The 19,939-nt window shown below is 41.4% G+C and overlaps 1 long non-coding RNA gene across 8 annotated transcripts in view; it reads left to right on the top strand.

Annotated features, from left to right (window-relative positions):
* LOC310828089 overlaps positions 1 to 19,939 on the top strand; it is a 249,367-nt gene that overhangs the window by 89,814 nt on the left and 139,614 nt on the right. For all 8 annotated transcript variants that reach the window (XR_014556633.1, XR_014556634.1, XR_014556635.1 and 5 more), the window contains exons 5-7: positions 217 to 331; positions 11,056 to 11,209; positions 13,714 to 13,903. This is a non-coding gene — a long non-coding RNA (uncharacterized lncRNA). The remainder of the gene's footprint in view (positions 1 to 216; positions 332 to 11,055; positions 11,210 to 13,713; positions 13,904 to 19,939) is intronic.

Below are 19,939 nucleotides of genomic sequence, written 5' to 3'. Positions count from 1 at the left end.
GATGGCAAGGGATGATGGGAGTTGTAGTAAAAAAAGCATCTGGAGGGCAACACATTGTGTATCCCTTCTTTCTGCTATAGCTGTAGGGATTGAATTTACTTATGACAGAATTCTCCCTTCTGCAATATTCTGTACTGGGCAGGATTCCGTCCCCCACTTTCACCTACATTATTCTAGGTCAATTCTAGCAAAATAAATATCTTTTTTTCTTTTCAGGGGGAACACAAAGGAAAACTAGCCCCTAGTTATGGAAGATAAAAGACAACAGCATAGCTCTCACAAACAATAAAAGAAATGGCAGACCTGTTTCCAGACTGTATAGCTTCAGATGGTAAGTTTTGGTTAGTGTGATCAAATGTTTACTCCATCCATTTTTTATGTTAATTTTTGAAAAGAAAATCTGACTTGAATATTCATTTTTACTAACATAATGCAGGAAGGAATAAGCCCTACACACTTTCCAGATCTTTTTTTTTTACTTAAGTGACACCTTCTTTTAGATGGATAAGAAATGCGAGTGATCTCCCTTGAACATATTTCATTGGTCTGCTAATATGTAATGAAAAATAGCTTAGCTGGAGACTCGCTCGACATGTCTGCGACTGTAAGGTGTGCTTCTTCTTCTTCTTTTTAAAAAATAGCTTCCCAAGATAATCCCAGAAAAATCTTTTCTTTTCAAGAGTCTTCCTTGACTTAAAGACAATAAAGGATATAGTTTCAAGAAGCTGTTCCCTATCTGTCTCTTTATAGCATTCAGTGGTATCTTATAGGGTGAAGGTGAACCAGTAAGTGTTCAGCTAATGATCCTTCCGGGTTTGAATGATAATGAAAGGAACTGACTGGCGAGTTGATGCAAAAGACGGGCTCATCTTGAAAGGCTTCATAAGCTTCCCCCAACGTAGCAACTTGAATTTATTCTATAGAACTGTTAACAGCACTGGGGAGTTTCCTCTGGCATGTCTGAACAGTTCTTTTTTCACAGCTTGTGTGAATACATTTTCGAACAGCGATGCCCAACTGGGTATATTTAGACAGGTCTCACACCCGCACCATATTTCAAATATGTCTCTAAATGTCAGGGAAAGTATCCCCTAAAGCAGATGCTGTTGGACTCCAGTTCACATCAAGTACCATCAAGTACTGGGCCAGTAGTCAGGTCATGCTTAGAGTTGGAGTACAGCAACATCTGGAGAGCAATAGGTTCCCCCACCTCTGCTCTAGTGCAGGCATAGGCAAACTCACCCCCCCAGTTGTTTTGAGACTACAGTTCCAATCATCCCTGACTACTGGTCCTGTTAGCTAGGGATGATGGGAGTTGTAGTCCAAAAACAGCTGGAGGGCCGAGTTTGCCTATGCCTGCTCTAGTGCATGACTCTATCCACTTCCATGCACTTACTTAGGCCCCATCTGCACTATACATTTAAATCAGTATCGTACCACTTAAACAGTCTTGGCTTCTGCAAAAGAATCCTGGCAAATTTAGCTTGTTAAGGATGCTGATAACACCCTTTAGGTGTTTGGAGACTCCATTCTCTTCACAGAGTTACAATTCCCAGAGTTCCTCAGAAAGAGGGAACGACTCCACATTTTTTGGTGTCATCTGCCATTCTCTCTACCTTGCCTCCCAAGTGCCCTGGAATGATGTTGGGTCTGGGGCATTCAAAATGCTGGGCTAGACTGCCAACACAGTTACTGTTGCTGCTGAAACACGGGGGGCAGGGGCAGAAGGGAAAATGAGTTCAGCTGCTAATGGTGAGTCCATCCTCTCCAAACTTGGAGAATCTCTGTCCCTCACTCTTGAATAAATTCAGTGAAATTGTTCCTCCAGTTACTCTGCCCAGAAATTGGGTGGAAAATTTCTAGAGCCCATTTGTATAAAACACTACTCTGAATATTATTGAAGGCTGCATTTCTGGTCAACAAAAAGGCCCTGCTAGAGTGTGCACAGAGCAAGCAAGTACGTGCAGGTAACAATAAAGGTAGTATTTTGCCCAAAGACCTCAGTCATCATAATTATAGTCATACAAATCACCATGTTGAAAGAAAAATCACACATTTTTCAGATGCCACTGGTAAACTTTCCCGCTGTGAATTAGACTCAATCTTAAGTATGTGGAAAACTTCTGTAATTTGGACCACAGCTGCAAAGGAAAGATTGGAATTAGTGCAACTTTGTTTTCATCACAGAATTTTCTTAAATCTTCATTGCTTTATCAAAAGAATGCTGGGCAGTGGCAATGTTCTGCCTTACAACAGTCCTATTATTCAGTTGTGGGGAATAAGGAGGAGGGGGAAACCCTAAATGAATAGAATGATTACCTTTAATTATCACTTGCTAACTCAGCTATGTAAAATAAGTATTTCTTTATTAAAACGAATGCTTTTGAAAAGCACATCAAGTGCATCAATGTGAATTGTCCTGCCAATGGACTCCAATATTAATCTTAGCACAGCAGCACTGCTGAGAACAGAGGTCTCTCCAGAATTTCAATAGAAGTCCCTTGCCGGATCTAAATTGTGAGTCTGGCATGAAAAAAGATAGTTGCAGCATCTGTTGTCTTTTGCTGAACAATAGTAATAAAAGCTCATTCAGCTTTTGAGACTGGCTCCTTTCCATTAAAGGAATGAATAGCGCCCCCCCCCCTTCTTTCCCCTTATAATTATATAAGAAAGGCATGAAAATGATTTACGGAAATATTAACAGATTATTTTCCCCCACGAGTTTTGCACTTCTAAAGCCAATCCTATATTTTGCTAGCAAATTCAAATAAGGGAACTATATCCTTTTGTACTGACAGTATGCAAATGTTGCAAATTAATTACATGCTGCCCATATCCAATTATACAAACTGACTGAAATACAGAGAAAAATATTCTCCATTCATTTTTGTGTGTAAGTGTGTGTGTACACACACACACACACACACACACTTATTTTTATTTTATTGATTTATTAAATTTGTATTCTGCCCTACATCCGTAGATCTCAAGGCAGTTCACAACATAAAATTACAATATAAAAACACAAAATACCTAATAAAAATAAGAAAAAACCAGACCAAAAATCCTCCCTCACACAACACATTTAAAAGGGCATCGGATGTTAATCAGCCAAAGACTTAGTTGAAGACAAACATTTTTGCCAGGTGCCTAAAGGGGTATAGTGAAGGGACCAGCCGAACCTTCCTGGGGAGAGCATTCCACAAACAGGGAGCCATTGCAGAAAAAGCCTGTTCTAATGTTGCTACCCTCTGGATGAAGCCCACAAAGAAGGACCTCAGAGGATGATCTCAGGGTCTAGGTAGGTTCATATGGAAAGCAGCCATTTTTCGTGCAAGCCATTCTGCTAGCACATCTGTTGTTGTTTAGTCATTTAGTCGTGTCCAACTCTTCATGACCCCATGGACCAGAGCATGCCAGGCACCCATGTCTTCCACTGCCTCCCGCAGTTCGGTCAAACTCATGCTGGTAGCTTCGACAACACTGTCCAACCATCTCGTCCTCTGTCGTCCCCTTCTCCTTGTGCCCTCAATCTTTCCATAATCAGGGTCTTTTCCAAGGAGTCTCCTCTTCTCATGAGGTGGCCAAAGTATTGGAGCCTCAGCTTCAGGATCTGTCCTTCCAGTGAGCACTCAGGGCTGATTTCCTTCACATCTAAGGGACTTTAGTGCTATATTGAATTCTTCCCTAGAGGTTTTTAGCAGTGACTGGGTGGCTTTGTTGGTGGGTTTCAAGCATCAGCAGTAGTTTGGACTAGTTGACCTTGGAGACACCTTCCAGCTCTGATTCTATAAATAATATTCCTGGCCTCTTTCATGCACAGATGAATGCAAAAGCTTGCCAGTTCCAGGGTGCCATATTGCAGCTGCACCAGTTTCATTTAATTCTGAATGGTTGTAAAACATGTGGTGCCTTCAACTTTGCCCATCTCCCCCCCCCCTTTGTGTGTTTGTTGCGGAAGGACTCTGGTAGCCTGGTATCTCCGAGGGCATCTGTGACACACTGCATAGCTTGAGGGAAGTTTAGACACACATCCTCTGAAGTCAATTCCCAGATTTCCCTGTTCACCCATGAAATTTTCATGAGTCCCAGCTTGTAGTTAATAATACAGAGCCTTCTCACATGGTGATGAATTAGATAAAGATCAAAATGCACTTTCCAAATTTAAACTGCTATATAAAAACAACAACACTAATAGTAGTAGTAGTGAGTTAATATCAAGAAAATAGTTGCAGGTAATGCAGTAAATGTCTAGGTTTGATTTCCAGGACAATGATATTCTGGATAAGTACTATAGCTCAGTGGCAGAGCTCATGCTTCACATGCAGAAAGTCCCACTTTCAATACCTGGCACCTGCAGTTAAAAGTATCAGGGAGCAGGTGATGGGAAAGACCACTGCATGAGGCCCCCATAAAGCAGATATGGGAACCTTTGGCCCTCCAGATGTTTCTGAACTACAACTCCCCTCTTCCCAGGCTGTTAGCCATGCTTGCTGGAGCTGAAGGGATTGGTAGTTCAACATCTGGAGGACCAAAAGTTCCCAACTCGTACTGCAAAACCCTAGACAGTAAGAGTGAAATCACAATGAAATTTACATACCGCTTCATTGTAAGGAAACCTCTAAGCGGTTTAGAAAAAAATAAAATGATCAATTTTTTAAAAAAAGTTTAAAATAGGACTTTAAAACATCTTAGTAGTACTGAACCAAAGCATGTAAAATAAATAGTTCAGTTTTAGGGATCTTCTGATTCTATTAGTAACTAAAACTTGGATCTCCTAGATGAGGATATCCTGCAGTATGATTCTAAGTGGATATTATGATATCTTCGTAGAGTTTTCAATAATTCATTGAGAATACTTAAATATCACCAATTAGCAAACCTGATACCAACAAGTTGAGGAAATGGCAGCATAAAATCACACAGACCTGATACCATGCAGTTACCTTGTCTCTAAAGCTCCCATTTATCTTCCTTGAGCTGCTTCTTTACTCAAGAACACAAAAGGTGAGACATGTAAGTTTTACAATTACCCCCTGTTCTCTCACCAGATTGAACTCCCACAAATGTACCCTGGCTACAGTTTTCTGTTTTGCGGACTAAACAACAAGGGGTACACTCATACAATAAACCTCTAATTGGGTTTAACAGTGACTTGCAGGAGCCTTATGCTGTAAGCATTGTGTGCTGGGCATCCTGGCAAGACATCACAATGGCTAAAGCAGGATCAGATAGCTTATTGATCAGTGATCACCATATTGGAGATGACTGATGACTGCACAATATTTGCATGAAGGTAATCAATGTCACAATTTGCCTTCAGTTTAGGTGAAACATGGAAAGGACTGCCTTTTAGGCTTTCACTGTTTGTGACCTATCAAGCCAAATAGAGGACACTAGCTATTGGTGGTAGCCTGTCCTCCAGATGTTAAGTACTTAAGAAAAGCCATACTGGATCAGACCAAAAACCTATCTAGTCCAGCATCCTCTTCTTATAGTGGTCAACCAGATGCCTATAAGAAGGCTGTAATCAGGATATGAGGGCAATATCCTTTGCCTTGCTATTGTTGCAACACTCAATCTGTACTGAGATACATATTGCCTCTGATGACCGTAATGACTAGTGGCCACTAATAATCCCCATCTTCCAGGAATTTGTCTAATACAGCATTGTGACAAGGAGAATTCTACCATTAATAATATTTTCCACTAGTTTCCCTAGAACATGTGTTAAGCTAACTGTTATATAATTTCTGGGATCTCATTTGAATCCCTTATTTAAAAATAGTGTTACATTCGCCCCTTTCCAGTCCTCAGATATGGAAGTTGATATTACAGAGCTGCATTTTTTAAATAATCAGTTTTGTACTTGAGCTCTTGGGTGGGTGTCATCAGGACCTGGTGATTTATTCATTTTTGATTTGTCAGTAAGGCCTACAGCTTTGTCCCTTGCCACAACCATTGGCATTAGTTTCTCTTTTCCTGAGAAAGTTAGTGCCAGTACAAAGATCTGCCCTGCATTTTCCTCTGTGAAGGCATCTGTAAATAATTCATTCACTTTCGCTGCAATCTTCCTTTTCTCCTTCAGCAAAGTCAGGACTACTTTGTTGTCCAAAGGTCCAACCACCGCAGGGCTGCTACAAGACATTCTGCTACCTGAGATTGACCCAGCCACCTCCATCCCTTCTCTGCTGCCTCCACCCCACCTTTTCCTCCTCCCTCCCTCCCTCTGTTGCCTCCTTTCAACCTGCTTGCCTACTCAATGTTCTTCTCTTCCTTTGCCTGCTCTCTGCTTCTCCGTTTGCTCAGCTAGCTGCAGAGACATGTTAATGAAACTCACTCCTGGTCTCAGTCTGATGAAGAGCTCATTGAATGAGGCAAAGAGTGCATGTGCTGCCACAGCTTTAAAAATGCATCTTAAATATATAATTTAAAAATTCTTTAAGCTTTAAAATGCAAGGAAATGCTAAACTCTATTTTAAAGCTGTGCATTTTAACACTCTGCAAATCAGTGGTGGCATAAGCACTTTACGGATAACCTCACCCACAATGCCTTGCTCTGAGAAAGAACCTCTTCCTCAGAGCAAGGCCAGGAGCCCCTGCACAGTGACAGTCTGTGGAAGTGGTTGGTTGGTTGGATGGGTAGGTAGGCATGGAGGTGGAAGAAGCAAGGAAAGAGTGGCAGACAGCAGTGGAAGCCACTGGCTAGTAGTGGCAGTGGGTGGATGACCAGTTAATTGTGATGGGGGATGGCCAAGCCTATAGGCAGTGAGTTGGTGGGAGAGGTGCACAATCTTTCATTTCTCACTATCCATTGCCTGAGGATCACCTCATAGAAGGACCAGCCCTGCCCAACTGTTTTTCTGCATCTCACGTATTTAAATATTGTTATCCGACTTGTGTGGGTTTTTTTAACAAAATGTTCCTCCTTTAGCAGCAGACTCCTCTTACCTACGTGCCAGAATGTTTTAATTCACATGAGAATTCAGATTAGAGAGCCTTCTACAGTGGTACCTCGGGTTAAGTACTTAATTCGTTCCAGAGGTCCCTTCTTAACCTGAAACTGTTCTTAACCTGAAGCACCACTTTAGCTAAGGGGGCCTCCTGCTGCTGCCGTGCCGCCGGAGCATGGTTTCTGTTCTCATCCTGAAGCAAAGTTCTTAACCTGAGGTACTATTTCTGGGTTAGTGGAGTCTGTAACCTGAAGCGTATGCAACCTGAAGTGTATGTAACCCGAGGTACCACTGTAATTAGTCCGGATGGCTAAGACCCATTCTTGTAATGAGGGAAGGTTTCCACACAATAAAAAGTGTTTGGATGCAACAAAGCTTTTATTGGCAAGTATGCAATGGGCTACACAGTGTTTTGAGTGCTAATGGTTCTCCATCAGAAGATTACTGATTTCAGGCATTTCCTTTCATAGTTTCCAAGAGTAATGAAAGAGTTTGCAAGACACATATCTTATGTAGCTCTTATTGTAGATCACGAAAGGAAACTATTGAAATAAACCCTGTTATATTTTTATAAAATAACTTACCCGCATTACCCTGTTTCGTTTTCTCTCATTTGAAAGCATAGTTGCTGTCACTCTTTGATGCCTGGCCTACAAATATTTCTGAAAGTGAAGGCAGAATTGATTAAAGTTTATTCATACAAACACTTTTGTCTCCAAACAATAAATGGGCAAATTCCATCCACAACAAATTTTCTGCTTGTTAAGGGCAGAACAGCTCCTAAAATATGAACAATCCATATTTTTTTTTTAAAAAAAACCATGAATGTATAACAGCACTGTTCAGGGAGATTTAGAATTTCCAAGCCTTTATTAGCAATTCCTACTCCTTTAAAATTGAGAGATTGTCTAAGATAATAATACTAAAGGAAACCTTAGTTACTGCAGAAAAGGATTTTTGTTGTTTACTTTGTAATTCCTGAACCCTTCAAAACACATATTGTCTTATGGCCACATTGATAATGGTTACAAACACACTTTGTAAAAGCTGGACATTTTAAAAGAAGTGTGTCAGCAGCAGAATCACATTCCAAGGGCTACTGTCTTGCCTTGGTGTGGTCCAGTAGCTGCTACTTCTCATTGTGACTGTTGCAGCAGAAAGCTAGGGGCCCAGACAGGAGGTGGAACCAGAGCCAATGATAAACAGTGTCAACTAATTTTAGATTTGCCCCCATCTTATTTATTTATTGCATTTATATACCTCCTTTTTCTCCCACTCCTCATTTAATCTCCACTACAATGCTTTGCGTTCTATAGGCGCAACACTGAGACTTCCTAGGAAGAAGCTAACAGGCAGTGCCACCTCCTGAATTGGATGGGTGGTACTGGTTGAGGGCAGATTGAAGTTGATGGGACAGTGCCCTATTTGCTGTAATGGATCAGCTGTCACTGGCCTGGTCCGTTGTCCCTGAGCTAGAGCCAAAGAGGTTGCTGATTTTACATCCATAGAACTCATGTAAAAACAGTGATTCAGTTTCATTGATAAACAAATCATGAATCTCTTGCCCCACAAATGTTGCTGGATTACAGCTCCCATCATCCTTGACCATCGGCCTTGGCTGGCTGGGCCTGTTAGGCATTCAAGTTTAACAATATCTGGAGTGCCACAACTTCCCCAGCTCTCCTATACAGAATTATAATTCTAGGTACAGATACAGGTGCTACTGGAAGGAATTTTTTTGTTATAATTCTAAGGTTCAGGATCATGACAACTGAGAACCATGATGGTTAAATAATTCTGAAACAGGCATAAGATTATAGTGCAAACAGACACAGGCCCAGATGAAGTTACAGTTGTGTTTTCAGTTTAAGGTTCACCATATAAAGATTCCTGTGGAGTTTTGTCAAATAAAGAAGGCATTTTATACATGACGCATTTGAACCCAGACTGTAGTATTTATTAACTTGCTTATGACTACAGTCTCCAGCTCCCCCATTGTAGTAAATTGCAATTCCCTGAAGTTGGGGTGGGGTGGGGGAAGTAATTCTTTAAGAAGTGGTGCCCAGAAAAATACTATAGGTAGTCAGGAAGCATGCCAAATCAGTTTCAGTTATCCATGTGTTTTATTGAGAACAGGAGTAGCACAACCAATTGTTAGTTTTGAGGCACTACAATCTTGCTACAGAATTCTTTCCTCATGCTTATGTTCCAAATAAGAATCTATAACTCTCATTGTGGTTTTGAAGAACCTCCAAGCCCCCTCCCCAAGTTCTTTCTTAAACACTTAGGTTTGACAAGCCCTCTTCCCCTTTCCTAACGGTTCACTGTGTAGGAACTCAAACCTATACAACTTGTGACCCACTAAGCAAAATGTAACATTCCAGCCATGCATGGTGGTCCACCAGAGCCTCTCTGAGTGGATGAGCTGAAGCATGTGGGTGAGCATAGCTGGATCCAGTTCTCAAAATGTCCCATTTTGGGGGGGAAACCTACTAATTTTGCATAAGCACCCTGCTTTGTGTGGGATAAACCAGCCTCATATAACTAATGTGCTTAACTCTATTTACTCCATTAAGGGGTTAAGACCATAGAGTAAACTGTTCTCCCTGGCTTAGCTAGGTCACATTGGTAGGGTTCCCAAATTCTTTGTTCTCGCTCTTTTCCACCATGTAACCAACTAGTAAATATGTCTGGGCTGCTTGCTCCAAGCCCAGACTGTGTGGCTTTAGCAAGCCATCTTTGTGTTTCTGTGCAAATAATTTAGAAACATTTACCAGTTTTGCTATTGTATGGGAAAATACATGAATTTGTAAGTAAACCGTTTTTAACTTACCCAATGTGTGGTCGCTTTCTGTGCTAAGGGGAAGTTGGGAGCTTTGGAAGAAACTTAGAAGGGGATATTTTCTGTTCTGACTTGCTCAAGACTTCTGCTCACAGAAGTCCCTCAAGTCTTGCTTTTCTCTCTGAATCTCTTTTCCTCAGAAACTCCTCAGACAAAAACTTTCAGACCCTAAGGGCCAAAAATGTCATAAGTAAATAAATAAAATAGAAGCTCTAATTGCATATACATCATTGGTCCCATTTTACAGAAAAGGAACACTAGTGATGCCAAGAACAGCCAGCAAACTTAACAGCACAGTGGAAGAAGGCACTTTTTGATTTTTAAATGTTGTTCATCCTGATGTAATTTGTCAGTGAATTAAGGACCTACCTCACAAGTTGTTTTGAAGAAAAAATGGGGAGGTGGAGAACCATGTATGCTCCCTTGAAGGAAGATGGGATATGAGTGTAATAATGAAAAAGGTTGTTATACACGGAGGTTGATTTTGTTTTATTTTTATCTTAAATCGGTTGTTTTTCTTGTTTAACTTCCTTACTTTTGAAATTTGCTTTATGGCCTTAATATATATATTTAAGCTAAAGGATAACAATGATGAATTCATTAAAACAAACATTTCTGTATGGCAACACAAAATGTTTTGACTTCTACTAAGTAGAAAGAAACCTTTTGCTGCTTTGGCATCTCCCCCACCCGCCTACCTCAAGCGGACTTTGCTTTTCTGGCCATATTCTGAGACATCAAATGTTTGTTACAGCATGTCTAGACATGTGTCTTCCCAATAACAATTTGAATGGTGTGGGTCAAATGGTACACACAGGATCTTATTTATCAGGAGATGGAGTGTGGGAAACGAGGTATCTATCCTTCAATGTCTCTTCCTCCCTCTGGCTAATGATACCACTGATTGGTGAGGGAATAATATTTTCTTCAAGTAATTTCAGCAGAAATCTTCTGGACATGTAGTAGCATGTGAAAATGCCACTATTGTTTACTTATTTATTTCGTTTCTTGGAGAGCATTGCGTTTCATTAGGTACCCCCTGACACTCACTGCCTATTCAGCAGACATACTTTCAGAATCTTTTCTTTCCGGAATCTTTCTTTTCTTTTCTTTGTGTAAAGGGTATGTACCGGCTTTGTGGAATCCCTGTAGCAAGTTGTAAATGATGTATGAACTGAAAAATCTTTGCCTTGTACACAGTAGGAATACAGAAAGTGCTGTGCAGTCACTGCTGTGCTATGCTTTTTTCTATATATACAGACACACAGGATTCATCTCATATTCATTCTGACAAGTCCTTCAAGTCCAGATGTCTTTGGATGGGATGGATGGCTTGTGTGTAAATTTAGCATTGTCCTGTGCTTCCATATTATATATGAAAGGTCACTTGCAGGAATCTCAAAAATCAGGCCAGGTAAGCTACTTCTTCATTACACATTATGTGCTCTAGGCTTATTTCCTTTTAATACCAGCTATTGAGATCACATTTTTATTTTGCATTCCCATTATTTTTATGTCCTTGCTAGTGTTGAGCTGAAATTTCTTATAAGGCTTTTTTTCTGAGAAAATTTCTGAGGTTTTCCCTTTTCTCATCTTCCTTCGAAAAAGAAGGCCATATTTTTTTCTGAATATTCTACACTTTAAAAAAAGAAGTATGATTGCTGACATTTTATTAAACAATGCCCTGAAATACTTGGTCTGGGGAATTGTGGATGCAAATTGGTGGCCAGGCTGCCAGCATAGTTTTTGCCACTGCCACTTAACATCAGCATTGCAGCAGCAAAGCCAAACAAAATTACTTGGGGGGGGGGGGGAGAGAAAGAAAGGAAGGAAGGAAGGAAGGATTTTACCGCCTTTGCTAATTGTGACAACTACCCCTGAAAAACACTTGGAGAATTTCTCTGATTCTTGGAGAAGTACATTAAAATGTTTTTCTCCAATTTCTCTGCCCACAAATGAGGTACTGAGATGACATTGTTTAACGGCTCTAGGCAAAACACACAGCTGTCTTGCCACAATAAACCAGATAATCTGAAAGGTGCAACCTTTTTTCTTTTCTTTTTTTAGTTTAATCTCAATCTGTGTAATTGGGTAGTGATTAAGAACTTGAAACAGCCCACATGCTAGGTGGCAGGAGGGGGTGACTGTCTAGGACCAATTGAATTTTCACTCGAATGTTCATCAAACAGCTATTGTTTTCACTCAGCTAAAAGAGGCCTTGAGAAGGTGCACCATCTTACTGTACTTTTCCTGCATATTTTTCTTCATGCTGTGACCAATGTGTGGCTGATGCCTAGGGCTATTTGCAGATCTACCATTCAGTTCTCATTTCTTTTATATATATCTGATGAATATCTGCTCCATGAAATTATTGCTACAGATAGATCATCAATGGACTAACTTGGACTACTTTGTGCTATGCAGAAGCTCCTTTGCTGTAAATAAGAAGCACACACAGTCTTTGACCCATACCATGGCGACTTCTCTCTCAGGACCTATCTGCATTATAAGGCCATTTTACACAATCATGTGTCTGCTGAAGAATTATGGGAAGCATGCTGAGAGTTGATAGGAGACTCCTATTCCCCTTTTCCTGGAAAGAGGGATTGACTGTTAAACCACTCTTGAGAGCTATAGCTCTGTGAGGGGAATAGGGGGCTCCTAATAACTCTTTGCGTCCTTAAGAAGCCATAGTTCCTAGGATTCTCTGGAGAAGGCCATAACTATTTAAAGTGCCACGACACCGCTTTAAATGTGCAGTGCAGATGGGGCCCCAATTAAGCTTACTTGCAAAGGCATTTCCATGCTAGTAGTATCCTCCAGCGCAACCTATTTCAGAAAGATTACTTAAGGGGAAAACCCTCAAAAACAGCACAGTGAGGACTGAGTATGCTCAGTGGGCATGAAATACTTACTGATCATTGAGGGAGATAAATGGAAAGGTGCATCCTGTGAAGGGCATGGCTGCCTGGCCAGAGAACTCCTTCAAAATTTGCTGAGGATCCTACGTGTAAATGTTGGATTGAAAAGGGATGACAAAACAGACCTCTGTATTGTCCAATTCCAGTATGAAGATCACATATCCCTAAGATTCACATCCTGGATATGGTTTACGAAAAAGCAGAAGACTCAGGAGTCAAGCCATTTGTTTAACTAGCCAGTATTGTATACTCTGACTGGCAACAACTCTCAAGAAAGTCTTCTCCCAACACCTGCTGCTTTTAGCTGGAGACACCAGGGATTGAATTGTTGAACTTCTGCGTGTGCTTTACCACTGAGCAGAAGGAACAGGTCTACCACTATTGTCTGAATACTAACTAGCTTTTCAAACTGGTTTAAGAAAAGCAGATAGCCACAGTTTCACAAGTGACTGAGAGACCTCCTGGAACCAGTACAGAAATATTCCCCTTGCCTGTCTCCAGGGAAGTGGCAATGTGCAATTTATATCCCCACAAGGCATATTCAGTCTTCTTCATATTCTAAGGTAGGGTTTCCCAAACTTGGGTCTCCAGCAACCTTTGGACTACAATTCCCACCATCTTGCCAGCAGGGGTGATGGGAACTGTAGTCCAAAAACAGCTGGAGACCCAAGTTTGGAAAACCCTGCTCTAAGATATATCAAAAGAGGTATGTTGAGGTTTGCTTGAAAGAAAGTCTGCTCTCACTGCGGTGGAGACTGTATGCCTACGCAGTACCCTTGGCACTTTATTACACAACGTGATTGGAGTCTTCCTCCTTCCCTAAAAACACGATCAACGTGAAAAAACAAACACAATTTACTCTGTCACAGAGCACATTAGGCTACAGTGGTTGGTGCTGTAAAATAATTCCATGTGCCAGCCTTCAGTGATTACTTGCAGATATTTACTTTTAGCGCATGGCATATAGAACATTAAAAGCGTTTTGAAAATCCCACAGTTTTTCAACTTCTGAAGGATTATTAACTTCAAAGTCGGAAGAAATGTCGGCCTTCTATGTTTGGAAATGCCAGCAGCCTTTGCATATCCCCACCACAGTACCAAGCAACCCCCAGCAGAGAGGAGCGATTACTGCCTCGGTGGCGAGAGGATGGCTTTTGATCTCCTAACATATTGGAAATTACTTAAAGGTAAGCCATCTGCTAGCTGAGGAACAAAAATAGATTACATCACACCCTGCTAGAAAGATTGTGTTAAATCCTGTATATCAAGGCTTTTAATAATTCTATATTAAGTCAGCTAATAGGATTAGGGACACATTTTCCTTAGGCATTTTTCACCAACTATTAAAAAAAAAAACCTCACCCACCCCACTTTTGGTGATGATCTGTAAAATTCAAGAGTGTTTCACTGTGAATGAAAATAATTCTTTCAAGAATGAAACGCTTCTTTAGATCCCAATTGGTCTCCAAAAGGCACTTACCGTAGGAGAGCATTTTCTGGATGGATCCTGGGGAGTGAGAAGAGCAAAGTTCCCATTATTATTATGCTAGCATGAACCATTGATGATGGCAGGCTGCACTGACTTAGTGCAACTGTGAAAGCACTGAGCAGGCTATTTGAATCCATGTATTCGAGGGAATGACAACAGTGTTTTGTTTTATTCTATTGTGCCCCTGCACTGGCAAACAAAACTAAATTGCTTCAAGGCAGCCCAGTTCATAGCTGCATAAACAATATTTCACATCCCTGCTCCCATACTCTCAAATTTTGCCAATAATTTCCTGGGTTTCTGCCATTTATAGAAGACCTTCAGGAGACCACTTCATAGTAAACAGTTTGGAATACTGGTGTCACTGGTAAAAAGGGAAGGACAAGCATCCGCAGTACTGCTGTAGCCAACTGTGAAGGTTGGTGGTGGTTCAAAGGGCCGGGGAAAATAGTGGCTTTTGTCTTTTGTCCCAAGAGCCATAAGCACAAGGAAACTCAAGGAAGAGGACTTTCCTTCCCCCTCCTTTTTCTACTGCTCCCTGTGTGCACCAAAAAGTCTGTCTGGAGGCTCAAAAGAGCCTCCTTGACATTATGAGATAATGCATGGTGTGGACTGGGGCACTGGGTTATCAGGGGAGGGCAAATTGACCAAAATCAGACAGACACCCCTTTGCTGAGCAGGGCTTATGCGCCTACAAGGTGCCCTCACCTGATTTTGGTTAATTTCTCTTTCCTTCAGCAACTTCTCATTGCTTCATGCCACACTGTTCAGAAGCTCTTCAGGGGACAGAGTTGGCTTTAATGGGAGAGAGGAGGAAGGTATTGGAAGCCTTCTTTGGTGAGTATCCTTCTACTTGTGGTTCTCAAGACTTGTCCACTGACTGACCACTGTAAACAAGAGGCCCTTTGATAAGATCTAGCAAGGCTCTTCTGATTATCTTGTCTCAATTCCTGAAGGGCATGTATGAGATGGCGGTAGATAATTTAACAAGCATGTTTTTAGTAAGTGTCTGTTCTATCCTAACATCTCTTCAGATGTGCTCCAAACTCTTACTTGGAATGAAATCATCTAACTATTTCAGTCATAATGGATCAAACAAATACCTTCAGTGTGTTTGGGAAAACAACCGGGTTGTTCTAGAGTTTATCATGCCAGTATTCTTGCAGACACCACAAAATACCAACAAAGGAACCTTTACCCCCTGTATTAGTGCTGTATGTGTTTCATAGTTCCAAGAAAGATATCTGTTAGATTTGCTCTTATCCTGTCTGCTAGTTTAGAGTGATTCTTTTTCACCCATGCTTGAGACAAAACAGCATACAAAGCTCCCAAGCTCCCATGACTTTTGACCTCACAGGTCTTTGTTCAAGCAACTCATCTTCACACAATGCCCCCCAAGCATGCATAGGACACTAGGAGCAGTGTACCAGAAATCCATGGCAGCCCTGAGTCACAGTGCCACAAGCTAAGATGATGTGACATGTATTTCCATATCAAAACAGCAGAAACCTTTCTTTCCCCTCTTCACCGATGCATAACATCCCAAAAGGGAAGAACGGCCTTCAGCTAACACAGATCAATTTTCTTTCAGCTTCAATCACCATTTAATTACTGTTGACTTCTTTAACCTTCCCCCCCCACTTCCTTTATAGATTAGCTTCCTTTATATTCTAATGCCATTTACTTTTTCCTGTAACTTAATCAAACTTGAAATGATATGATAAAAAAACCCATATTTCCCTTCTTTCTTCCTGTTCTTTGTGTTCGAGTTACTTCAAAATGCAGATTATTTCTTGGAGGAGAAAAATATTTTTTAATGAACCACCTTTTAACTTTATCAACCTACAGTATCTACACATCATTTCCTTTAACTGAGTAATTGCTTAGATGACTTGATGGTCGGGTGGATGAAAGTGCTAGAATTTCACCTTTGGGCTTTCTGGCTGAAATAGTAGTGTTACCAAAGTGCTTTCTCTCTCTGTGTGTGGTGAATTATCATAACCCACCTCAGTCTTCAATAAACAACACGTGTTTCATTGCCTGATTAAATATGTAATTCTTCCAAATTGGTATGTGTCCTGTAGACAAGACTTTATGTTAAAGAACACAAAACATATATGTAGATTTGTTATATGTGTGTGCACACACACACACACACACACACACACACACACACACATCAACTTGGTAGGGATAGCAGTTAATAAAATGATACCACCCCCCAAAAGTGTTGCAAGCACCCCAAAGCTAATATGAAGAGACCTTTTGGAGATTTCAGTTCTGAAAGAGAAAGATGTGATGTGTTACAGCTTTAACAGTATGAAAAATTATTTTTATTAGTAAATGTATTTATATCCTTCCTTTCTCCCAAATTGGGAGGAGTTACTGAGATGAATGAGTGAGTGTTGGCCCGTTGGGGTACTACTGAGCTATCAATCTACTGAGCTATCAAACAAAGAGAAAAACTGTCTTACACATTTGATGTGTAATCATGAAGTAGCTGTTCAAAATCTAGGCCAAGACTGATCAAGGGCTCTTATGACATAATCACGGAATGTCAACACTTGTGTTATATTAGAGCCAAATGTTGGCATGATCAGCTTCATGACCACTGTGCAAATGCCAAATAGTGGGCCACTATTAACTTCAAGCCTTTGGACATCTTCCCTTTGCTATTGCTGCACGTTAACCTGCTCCCTCCAAGCATGCAAGCAAATGACTAGTGAGCAAATGGAGTAGCATTTATTATCTGCCCGACTCTCTCCCTGTAGGCCAGAGTCAGCTAACTTGTGGCCCTCCAGTTAACCTAGGGTCCTCTGGACCTAATAAGCACAGGTGTCACTAATATTGGCCCTCAAATGTTGTTGACTCCAACTCCCGTCATCCCTGAGCATTGGTCATGCTACCTAATGGGAATAGGTGTCCAAGAGCATTGGGGGGACGGTGTGACAATGACACAGGTTTCCCATCCCTGTCATATAGCCTTGTCTCACAAGAGCAAGACTCTGCTGTATTCTTCTTTGTGACTTTGTATAGGATCAAGGTACCAATTACCAGGCCAAAGTACTTATTGTTATATGTTATATTAGCATTTTACCCATCTGGGAAAGATACTTTGAAATGTACTGTGAGCTTTTATGTCACAGAACTGTTGGAGAGCTCCAAAAATATTTTACCAGGCAAGTCCGACTACAGAGCTCAGTTCTGTAGACTGGCTTATCCTGCAGGGTCTCATGCTATAACTTGCCCACTTGCAGAAGGTGGAATGCAACCATACCTTGGGAAGTGAGTCAGAACTAGCTCACTGACTCCGCCCCACTTACCTGTCCCCTAGTTTTCTCAGGATGTTCCTGCAGGCATCTGTACTACTTAGCCCAGAAGTTCATCAGTTAAGACAGGAAAAGCACATTATTAAAATGCAATTAATCAAAAGTCCAAGTAACAATTTCCCTCATATCACTCCAATATGAATATAACTTCAGAAAAATAAAACCAGAAGGAGTCTGCTTTATTTCTGCTTAGTATATTGATAGAATAATGTTAGCAATATTTATACTAACCCTTTGGAGCCTGTAGCTTTGTTTGGAAATTTGATAAGTTCTGTGGGCAGCATCACAAAACTGCTGCCATGGGAGCCTAGCTAGTAATAAAGGATAAATAATTTGCCCCAAGGAACTGAATAATAGACAGAGGTTGGACCTGAGCCCCTAATGCCAAATATTTTCCCTCACAATGTACAACAAAATACCCATTTCACAGATGAAATTGAGAATGCAAACTGATGAAGTTCATGCCCAAGATGGTTACATTCACCAACCCATTGCTCACTTTCCACTGCTTTCCCCCATTTCCTGGGTACTGGTGGAGTCTTCCTCTCTTTTCCTCATTCTCCATCCAGGTGGCTGCAGATTCTTCTTTCTCCAGTTTTTGCCTTCTGCTGCTCACCTCTGGGCCAAAGTTCTGGGAAATTACAAAAGATAGCTCTGGAAAATTACAGAAGATAGGTTGCTGGAGGCAAACTCTTCACTTGACTGATAGGGGTCAAGGGCCATGTGGGTCCATGAGAGGTGACTTTGGATTATGTGGTGTTCATGGGCACTGTGTTGATGACTTATTTATATGAATGTACAAAGCTGCCTTATAGACCAGGGGTCAGCAAACTTACCACGCCTCAGGCCAGTGTCTCCAGCGCCGATCGCACAGCAGGCCGGAGGACGGGGGAGCGTGTGCCCATACGCGTGCCCACACGCTATTTCCGGGTCGGAGGAGCACTGGAAATAGCTTGTGTGCATGTGCATGGGCCTCCTCTGACCTGGATGTGCATAGGAAATAATGCTTGCTCATGCGCAAATAACGTTTGTGCATGCGCACAAGCTATTTCCAGTGCTCCTCCGACCCGAAAGTGGGAAGCCGCGCAGTGCAGCGCCGGTAAGAGCAGGTGGCGGCAGCAGGCGGCAGGGGTCGCCATGGGCTGGATAAACAAGTCCCTCGGGCCTTATCCGGCCCACAGGCCTTAGATTGGGGACCCCTGATAAAGACTGTCAATCCAGCTTGACAAGTAGATCCACCCAGCCAAATACTGCCTTGAATGGCAATTGCTCTCAATGGCCTCATTTCCTGCCCTTAATACGTGACATCCTTTCCACCATAGATGCCAAGGAATGAATCTTAGATGGTGAACATGCCCAGCATGTGCTCTTTCACTGAACTAGGGCCTTCTCTGGTTACAATATTTACAGTATCAGTGAAGTGAGGAGTTTATGTTTGACATTTACACTGTACACAGCTTTAATTTAAACTGTGGTGTTGACTATGCAGGGCCTTGGAAAAACAGTGTGTGTGTGTGTGTGTGTGTGTGTGTGTGTGTGTGTGTGTGTACATATATACCACCACCCATCATGCACTTTAAACTCTGTTCACTTTAGTTTTGTGTTGGTAATATAATTTGTACGTCTGAGATACAGTGTGTTTCTGCTCATTACAAGAAATGGAGGTGATTTAGCCATGCATAGCACCTGTCAAGTCTCTACTAATTGAGCTGATTATCCATTAACAAAGCAATGGTAGACTGACTCTCTCTCTCTCTCTCTCTCTCACACACACACACACACACACACACACTCAGAAAGGCTCAAGGGGTGGGTGGTGAAGAGAAAGAAAAAGGAAACCAAATGCCACCTGTTCTCATTAATTCAATAGCCAACATCAGCAGAGGCTTACTAATGAGAAGAGTAGAAAGTGCAATTATCTTGCCTCAAACGAAATGTATCGTGAAAGAGAATAAGAGAGTAATGACTCGCTGGCTTATTTGATACATTTTGTGTTTGTGAAAAGTGACGTGCCTGTAAATGAGTACTGTGATGGACAAAGAATCCCCCCCCAAAAAAAAAATTCAGATTTTCATCTAGAAGTCAGTGTAATGACATGTGAATTTGTCAATATAAACCACTAGATGTAGGCTTACGATAAGTTAAGGAAGTTCACAGAAGGAAAGTTTCCAGGCCCCTCTTCCCCTTCAAACCCGCTACAACGTCCCCCCAACCAAGCCTCTCCAGAAGTTTGGGGGACTTTTCTGACCAATGTAGGAGAGAGCACAGCGGCTGCTGGAGGGCGGAAGAGAGAACAGGAAACTTAAATGAATTCTTAAGATAACTTATCTTAACACATAAGCCATAGTTGTGCAAGTTTAATAACATGCAAAAGAAAATCCTGTCCTATCTGCCTTTAAAGTGTC

This window comes from Podarcis gaigeae (assembly GCF_964106915.1).
Source record: "Podarcis gaigeae genome assembly, chromosome: 12".
Taxonomy (NCBI): domain Eukaryota; kingdom Metazoa; phylum Chordata; class Lepidosauria; order Squamata; family Lacertidae; genus Podarcis; species Podarcis gaigeae.
The sequence above is the reverse complement of the archived record's forward strand: the minus strand, read 5'-3'. Positions and strand labels throughout refer to the sequence as shown.